Genomic DNA, 8,099 nt, shown 5'->3' on the forward strand with positions numbered 1-8,099 from the left:
ATTCACAGTTAAATTGTTGAAGTCTGTCACAATGAATAACAATGCACAAAACAAGCAGATCTACAGTTACAAGTTCCAGTTCCTCACTATTCTGCAGCTAGACCATCACTCTCAGCTATTGTGCTCACGGTGACAGAGCTGGTTTTAAACACTAACTGCGAACAGGGAAATTGAAAAGGAGTTCTAATCCCCTGCAAATGAGACAGAGCAAACCTGAGGGTCAATACAAAACTAGGCACAGCTCCCTCATTTTGAAAATATATGGTAATAGGCCGGGTGTCTATACAGGACTCACGGGTGATCAAGCAAGGTTGTTGCTTTGCAGCATGACTACTCAAGATCTTACCTAAGAGAAACACCCATGCAGATGTGGAATCGTGGAGTCTGCTGCTCACTCTTTATAATACTGACCGGCCATTGACATTTCTTAGGATTTATGGAGAGGCAAAGACTTTAATTTGGACAGTAGCTCCTTGCAATGGAGAATGGTTCCTGGACATCAGTGCAAAGCTGCTGCAAATCAAATACAAATCAATCAGCTATGGATGTTCCGAGAAGCTGTGGTCAGTGGTTTCAGCACATATTTGTATTTTTAAAGTTGCTTTTTATAGTCAGCTACAGTTGTCAGGTTGTTTTTCTGCTTAGTGGATGTAAACACATTTTGTGAAAGGTGCCAGGCAGTGTTGACTCCACAGGGATTTAAGTTATTTTTCCATAGAAATTAATGCAAGACAGGGAGAACCAATGCAAGTTTCTGCCTACTGCTCTGCATTTGCCTTCTCCTCTGATCACTCTCAGGGGAGAGAACATTAGCTTTGCTTCTAAAGCCTACCCAGACCTCAGCCTCTCTAATGAGATGGGAGCTGATAAATCCCAATAAACCTGCTGCTTGTGATATAGGCAAACTATTAGAAGCTCTGAAAAACGCTTTGCTAGTTAAGGGCTCTGTCTATAAAGTCAGTATTCACTCTTTCCTTGTCTTCCATGAAAGCTAAACTCAAAACTAGCACTATCTCTAATAAAATGACAGTGGGCTCAGGGAAGGAAGCGTAGGAAATCAGTCTAAGCAGAGAGGCAGCTAAAACTCCCAATATTTATTTGTCCATTCTAGTTCTACTCCTTAAACTCTATCAGGACACAAAAAGGTTAATTTTAAATCATTCTTTGCAATTTTTATTTTTAGGAGGACTGTGTGCCCCCAATTTAGGGCTTGGTATAAATTGAATTCCACCTGAATATGGAATTTATTTTAATATAGAGACTAGAATTGCAGCCTTTTCTCTAAAGGCTATTTAAGTAGCTACTTGTCTTTTCCAGACAGGTAGGCTCCTTTCTTTTAAAGAGAAGGGAGCTTGTTGAGAAGGGTACAGCCACTTCTTCTCAAGATGAGAAACTAGGCAAAGGGGAATTACACTAATTGTATGTAGCTTGGGTACAAACCAGAAATATCAAATAAATCAAATGAAAGGCTTTTTGTTCAAAAGTTCTTTTTTTTCCCCTCTCTTTTCAAATTTTTCCATTAAAAAGTATCTGTATTTTCAAACTGTGAAAGAGGTTTGTTTCAAAGGCTGATGTTTTTGCCTATCAGCATTCCTAGCCTAAAATTAAATTTGTCCATGGAAAAAACCCCACAACTTCTCGTTTAACTTTCTGCTCTTTTCCTGAATAGGATAAAGAAATCTTTCTTTATGTTATTCCCAGAAGTAAGGTAGAGAGTCTGCTTGCTCTCAGATGTAAGAAAATATCTTATGTGGTTTATTGTGGGAACATTTAAAAAATTTAACATGATTAAGAACAGCCAGTGCTTACTTAACTACCTTGGGAATACATTTTGACCCCACCTTAAACTAACTGCAGAACATCCAGTGACTCAACATAATAGAATATATATTTGGAACTCCCTGATTCCTATAAATTACACTACAGACAAGGAAGCTACAAAGGTATTTTACATTCAGGATCATCTTACATTTATCTGCATCTATTTAAAACCAGACAGTTCCAGTGAAATTGATTAATATAAACAATTAATTCAGTATATTCCAAAGGGTCAAGGCAGGTTCTCAACTTCTTGGAGCTTGAAAATTCTTGAAAAACAGAACTAATAACCTTCCAGGAAGCTTTGAGAAAATTACTTCTTTGTATCAGAAATACATTATTCTCTGCTTGAATAATGGGAATGAATATATACCTTTGCAAAAATGCCTTGGAGTTCCTACTAGGACAGAGTAGGAACATGAGGTAGGCTAGAATGGAGAAATAGTAATCCACTATATTTATGTAAAATATTTCAAGATTCACATATTAGCATCTGATTAAAAAATACACATTCATTTTTTACCTTATCTATAACAATAAAAAGAAGGATGGTTTAAAACATGCTAATCAAAATGTTTTGCCATGCAGACGAGAATAATTCTGTTCCAAGTATAAGTGTATTTCAGTTGTGCTATTTGACTGTGGTTAATACCTATTGGTCTTTCTGTTCCCTTCATAGTTGAATCCTCTCAGGTTGTATAGCTCCAATCATCATGGGAAAATAACTTTCTCCAGCACATACCTGTCAGAAATTATCACATATTTCCAAGTAATTTGGTAATAAACAATTATAGTTGAAAATGTTGTCAGTTCTCAAAGGTAAATCTGACTATAGAAACCAGACAGTTTTAGAATTGGTGTTATTTTTGAAAATGAATATGAAACAATGGCAAGTAGAATTGAGAAATTCTAAGTGACTGGTTTTTTGAAGCTAAAACATGAAGGTCAAAGAATATCCTGCAATTCATAGCAGTTACCTAAAGGCAACCCCCAACCTACTTCCTGACCTAGTGCTTTTCTTTGTGTCACTTCCTTAAAAAACCAGGCATAGTTATTTCAGAGAGATGAACTGACTGAACCATCATTAACAGAAAACAGAAATGAATATGAATGTAACAGTAAGCTATTTTATGATGAAAGAAGTGTTCTCTGAAAGCAGAATACTTTTTCAGGTTACAAATGGGAAAAGGATCTGGAGACTAGTACCCCCTTTGATTTAACCCAAGAGAATTTTACTGTACAGTCCTCTTGGCTGTCTGGATGCTGAGACCATGTTTTCTCTATGTTGTCTTAGGTATAGACTGGTTAGTCTTGGCTCAGTAAAGAAAAATTTCATGCAATCTTAGAGCCACAGCATACAAACCTCTCAACCGTTGATTTAGTTTCTTTGTATTTTCTTTTAGAACAGAAAGTCCTGAAAACATGTTAATTTAAGCTATGGGACAGATTCAGAACAATTGCAGCAATGCTAGGGTGTGAATTTGAAATGTAATCTAAGAAGATCATGCAGAAACTTTCTGAAAACACTGAATTTAGATACATTTTGTAGCCATGCTGTTTAAAGTGACACATTTAGAGTTGTCTCATCAGCTGTTCCTGCTGGATGACCTGCCAGCAAACAAACAGCAACAACAGCTGTAACAGTAATTAAAAAATGCTCTGGGAGAAGCATGAGTATCTCAGAATTTTGCTTAGCACTATTATAATAAAAATCTCTGTATTCTCCAAAGTACATCTATACAGAGATATATTATTGAGAGCAATTTTAGTCAAAAAAAAAAAAAGTGTAAAAAACACAAACTCTGAAAACGTAATTTCATAAAAGCAACAGCATAGCCTTCAAAATAGTCAAAAAAAGACTGAAGGAGGATTTGCTTATAATAAGGTATGCAAAAAGATTCAAACTGCCAAGTACTTCAAGTAACCTTTTAAAAAGGAAAGACATGATTACATGAAAGTAGAATAATATTTTTAGGAGAAAATTCTTGTTCCACACATTTCAAAAACACTTTTTATAACCCTCTCAGTTTTAAAAGGTATTTAAAACTTCTCCCTTGGTCACTATCCAATCATGTTTCAGTTATAACACAAGTGCTAAGCTCTTTTGGTTGTTTAAATGATTAAGCAATTAAAATGGTAATTTAAATTGCAATTTTTTAATCTTAAGAGGATAGTTCTGGCAAGAGAATGAAAAATAGGAAGAATAACCTTTAGACTATCCTTTAAGTTTGGGGGTTAAGCTAATATTCCATATATTGAGGATGTTTTTATTTTTAACTCAGGTAAAGTTCTTAAAAAATTTTCAAAACCTTGACTACAACAGAAAATAAAGAAAGCTCAGTTTTAGCTAATCAGGAAGTGAGCAGAATCCCATAATAAGTTTGCCTTCTTGTAAGATGTGACTCTTTAAAAAAAAAAAAAAAAATTGATTTTCTTTTTGGCTTGCAGTTAATTTCAGTGCCATACCAAAGCAAATAAAAGATCATTATTATTTTTAAAAACCGTATCTTTTTAATTTTAAAATGAGAAAAATGCTTATTATAGAGCAAATAAATGTGTAATAGTAATCTGCCAACCGAAGCAAAGTCTAAGTAAAGCAGACCAAAGGAAACAAGAAGCTCTGTTTTGAGAATAAATTTTTTTTGCCTTTTACACAGATGAGGAATTATTTTTTCTTTTACTTTGAAAATCATTATTATTAAATATAACTGAATTGATACTAAAGGGAAACAACTGAAACACCATAGAAGATCAGATCATTTCTCCATTTAGTTTGGTATCTGATATTGGACAGTGACCATCATTGGATTATTCAGAGAAAGACAACAAAATTACATTAAGATAATTTTACACTTCTTAGTAATTAAAGGCTTTAATATAGTGCCAGGCATTATGAAACATCCATTCTACTATAAGGTTGAAAAAATCCTCCTTTCCCAAGCTTACACAGAATGTGAAGTGTTCTAAAAATCTACACATGTACTCAGATTTGAAAGTTGCAGTGCTTGTTAGAATCCAGGCTAGATCTAGCCATCTTTTGTCCACAAATACCTGTGTGGACATTTGGCAGAAGTACTTTCCGCATGGCTCAAGCCCCAGCCCTCAACTACTCTCAGTCAGTCAGTCAACACTTAGCTCAGATCCTTTGAAGAATTCTACCAGAACAATAATTTAAGGATAAATTAGGCTTTTAAGATTAGAATGTACAAAGCACATATGCAACAAACTAAAAATCTAAGCAAGTTTCCTGCCAGTTTTACCAACCTTGATGTTCTTTTGTCACATTCTCTCTTTACAGTCTGAACCTAAATGTTGGAAGAAATCTGAGACTTTTTTTAGGAAAAGAGCTGTTGTTCACATTTGTCATTTTTTCTTAATGTTTTTCATAGGTATAACCTTGACATACATTTGGCTAATGAAGTGGAAAAACAGAGCAAATGAAAGCAAAAGTATAAAGCAAAGCAGTGAAAGGTGTATGGAACAGTTGATGGAAATTGAATAGATGAGTATAGATATCAGCAAAGAGAAAAAAGTCTGATGCTTGGACCAGGAGAGAGACGAATTTTTAAAAGGGTAAAGGAAGCTTGTTAGCCCTGTTCAGTGTTTGTGCACATATGTGAAGAGTAGGTTCCTAGGAGTGAAGAGGAGACTGAGGGAAAGGGATCTCTCTCAATACTTACTGAGCTTGAATCAAGGTGCACCCTCAAGTTCATAAATACACAAAGAGTTGAAAGCCAAGAAGTACTTGGAAACACAAGCCTGAGTCTTGCTATCTTTGAATGACAGTCAAAAAGACTGAATATTATAATATTACAGGAACATTCCAAGGACAAGTTATATGGCATTCTAAGACAGACACTATAGACAGACTCTGCTAAGATGGACTTCTGTTTTGCATGAGCCATTCTGGAAAAAGAAATGTCAGTACCTCAGCTATGTAATCAAGCTTACTTTGTTTCAACAAGTTATGAAGGGTTAGCTGAGCCACAGTAACACACTAAGCCTGCTATAAACCATCATAAAGGTAAACTGTTTTAGCCTAAGATAACGTGTTTCAAAGTGTGTTTCCACATGTTTAAACAATGCAGCTGTGCTGACCTGCAATAATTTGGGCACATGCCTGAGCTTTCTTGCATGTAAATCTTCTCCACAGAAATACTGCATCTGTAAAATTTTGACTACCTCTTACAAATCTCCTGCCTGTAAGATTCCACCTGGAAGTAGGTTTTCATTTGTCCAACACCGAATTCAAAAATCCTTTCCATGTTAAAAAAGTGATTGATTCCCTCACATATATGTCTGCCAAGATGCCTCAACTAAGCCATCATCTTATTCAGTTATCGTCAACAAAATAAATGTAGCTAAAATGACTGTAGAATGATTAGGGGAACCTGTCAGTCTTCAAAGACAGAAACATTATACATATATACATAACTAAACAACTAAAAAGATGTATTCTCCCCCCCCCCCTTTTTTTTTAATGAGTTTCAGTTTTGCCAAGCTCTGCATTATACTAGGCAGCAAAATATCACCAGGCAACTTTAGTTCTGTATTAAGTCCTTATTTTTGACAATAAAACCATTAATAGAATCATAGAAAGGTTTGGGTCAGAAGTAACCTGTAGAGATCACCTAGTTCCCACCCCCCTGCCATGGGCAGGGACACCTTCCACTAGCCCAGGTTGCCCAAAGCCCCGTCCAGCCTGGCCTTGAACCCTGCCAGGGAGGGGGCAGCCACAGCTGCTCTGGGCAGCCTGTGCCAGTGTCTCACCCCCCTCACAGGGAAGAATTTCTTCCTTACACCTAATCTACATCTACCCTCTTTCAGTTTAAAACTGTTACCCCTCATCCTATCCCTGAAGGGTCCCTCCCCAGCTTTCCTGCAGCCCCTTTCAGCACTGGAAGGCCGCTGTAGGGTCTCCCCAGAGCCTTCTCTTCTCTGGGCTGAACACCCCCAACTCTCTCAGCCTGTCCTCACAGGGGAGGTGCTCCAGCTGCTGATCATCTTTGTGGCCTCCTCTGGACCCGCTCAAGCAGATCCATGTCCTTTTTGTGTTGGGGGCCCCAGAGCTGGACACAGCACTGGAGCAGGGGGGGGGGGGGGTGTGTGTCTCATGAGAGTGGAATAGAGGGGAGAATGCCCTCCCTCAACCTGCTGGCCATAACTTTGCATGTCGACTGCACCACACAGCTTGGGGTCATCAGCAAACTGCTGAGGGTGCACTCAATCCCACTGTCCATGTCGCCAACAAAGATGTTAAACAGCACCGGTCCCAGCGCCGACCCCTGAGGAACGTCACTCCTCCCTGCTCTCCCCTCGGACACTGAGCCACTGACCACAACTCTGAGTGTGACCATCCAGCCAATTCCTTATACACTGAGTGGTCCATCCGTCAAATCCATGTCTCTCCAGTTTAGAGACAAGGATGTCGTGTGGACCAGTGTCAAAAGCTCTGCACAATTCCAGCTAACTGACGTTTCCTATCTATGCACATATCAAAAGAATTTAACAGCAAGTAAGGTAGTCCCCCCCTAAGGAACAGCTTTCTCCTGCTGTTCCACCATTTGTGACTTGTGTTCAAATACTTGTGCAGTGTGGGTGGACATTTCTAAGCTACAGTTTCATAATCATACAACAGTGTCTTTTTACAACAGCCTCTGCTTGTATTTTTCATATTATGGTGCATTCAAGATTTTTTTTTCCCCTCTGTTGCACAATCCAAGCCTTTATCTGCACCTGTCCACACATAAGGGTGTTGATTATTTCTGCCTCTGCTCAGATTACATAAAAATTCCTGCTGCTTCAGCATGAAATACACAGTATCTGGCTTCCTAAGGATAAATGCTAAAAAAACCCACAACTGAAAAAAAGAGGACCTGAACAATCATATTCTTAAACCCATTTCTGAGAAAAAGCACATCTAGCGTTTACTCAAACGAAGACCTTTCACTTTCTAATAAAATCTACCTAAGCAAGGCACACCATGAAAAGCAAGGTATTTTTAATGACAGAAAATGAAAAGTATAAACCTTATAGTCTGCTCTCACGCGTATGAAACACCGCGTTTAGAAGGAGAAAATAAGTTTTATTTCAACAACTGCGACAGTTCTCGAAGACGCTACCTCCCAAACGAGAAACATCCCGACGGGAGCTAAGGAAACGACGCAAACCCCCTCAGTTTGCTGGAGCAGGTTTCCAGCGCCTTGGCCGGAGAGCCCCGAGGCTTCTCGGGCTCCGCTGAAGCCGCGTCAGCGCCGCTGTGGGGGAAGAGAAGGGCCGGG

The sequence above is a fragment of the Athene noctua genome, chromosome 7 (genome assembly GCF_965140245.1).
Source record: "Athene noctua chromosome 7, bAthNoc1.hap1.1, whole genome shotgun sequence".
Classification (NCBI taxonomy): domain Eukaryota; kingdom Metazoa; phylum Chordata; class Aves; order Strigiformes; family Strigidae; genus Athene; species Athene noctua.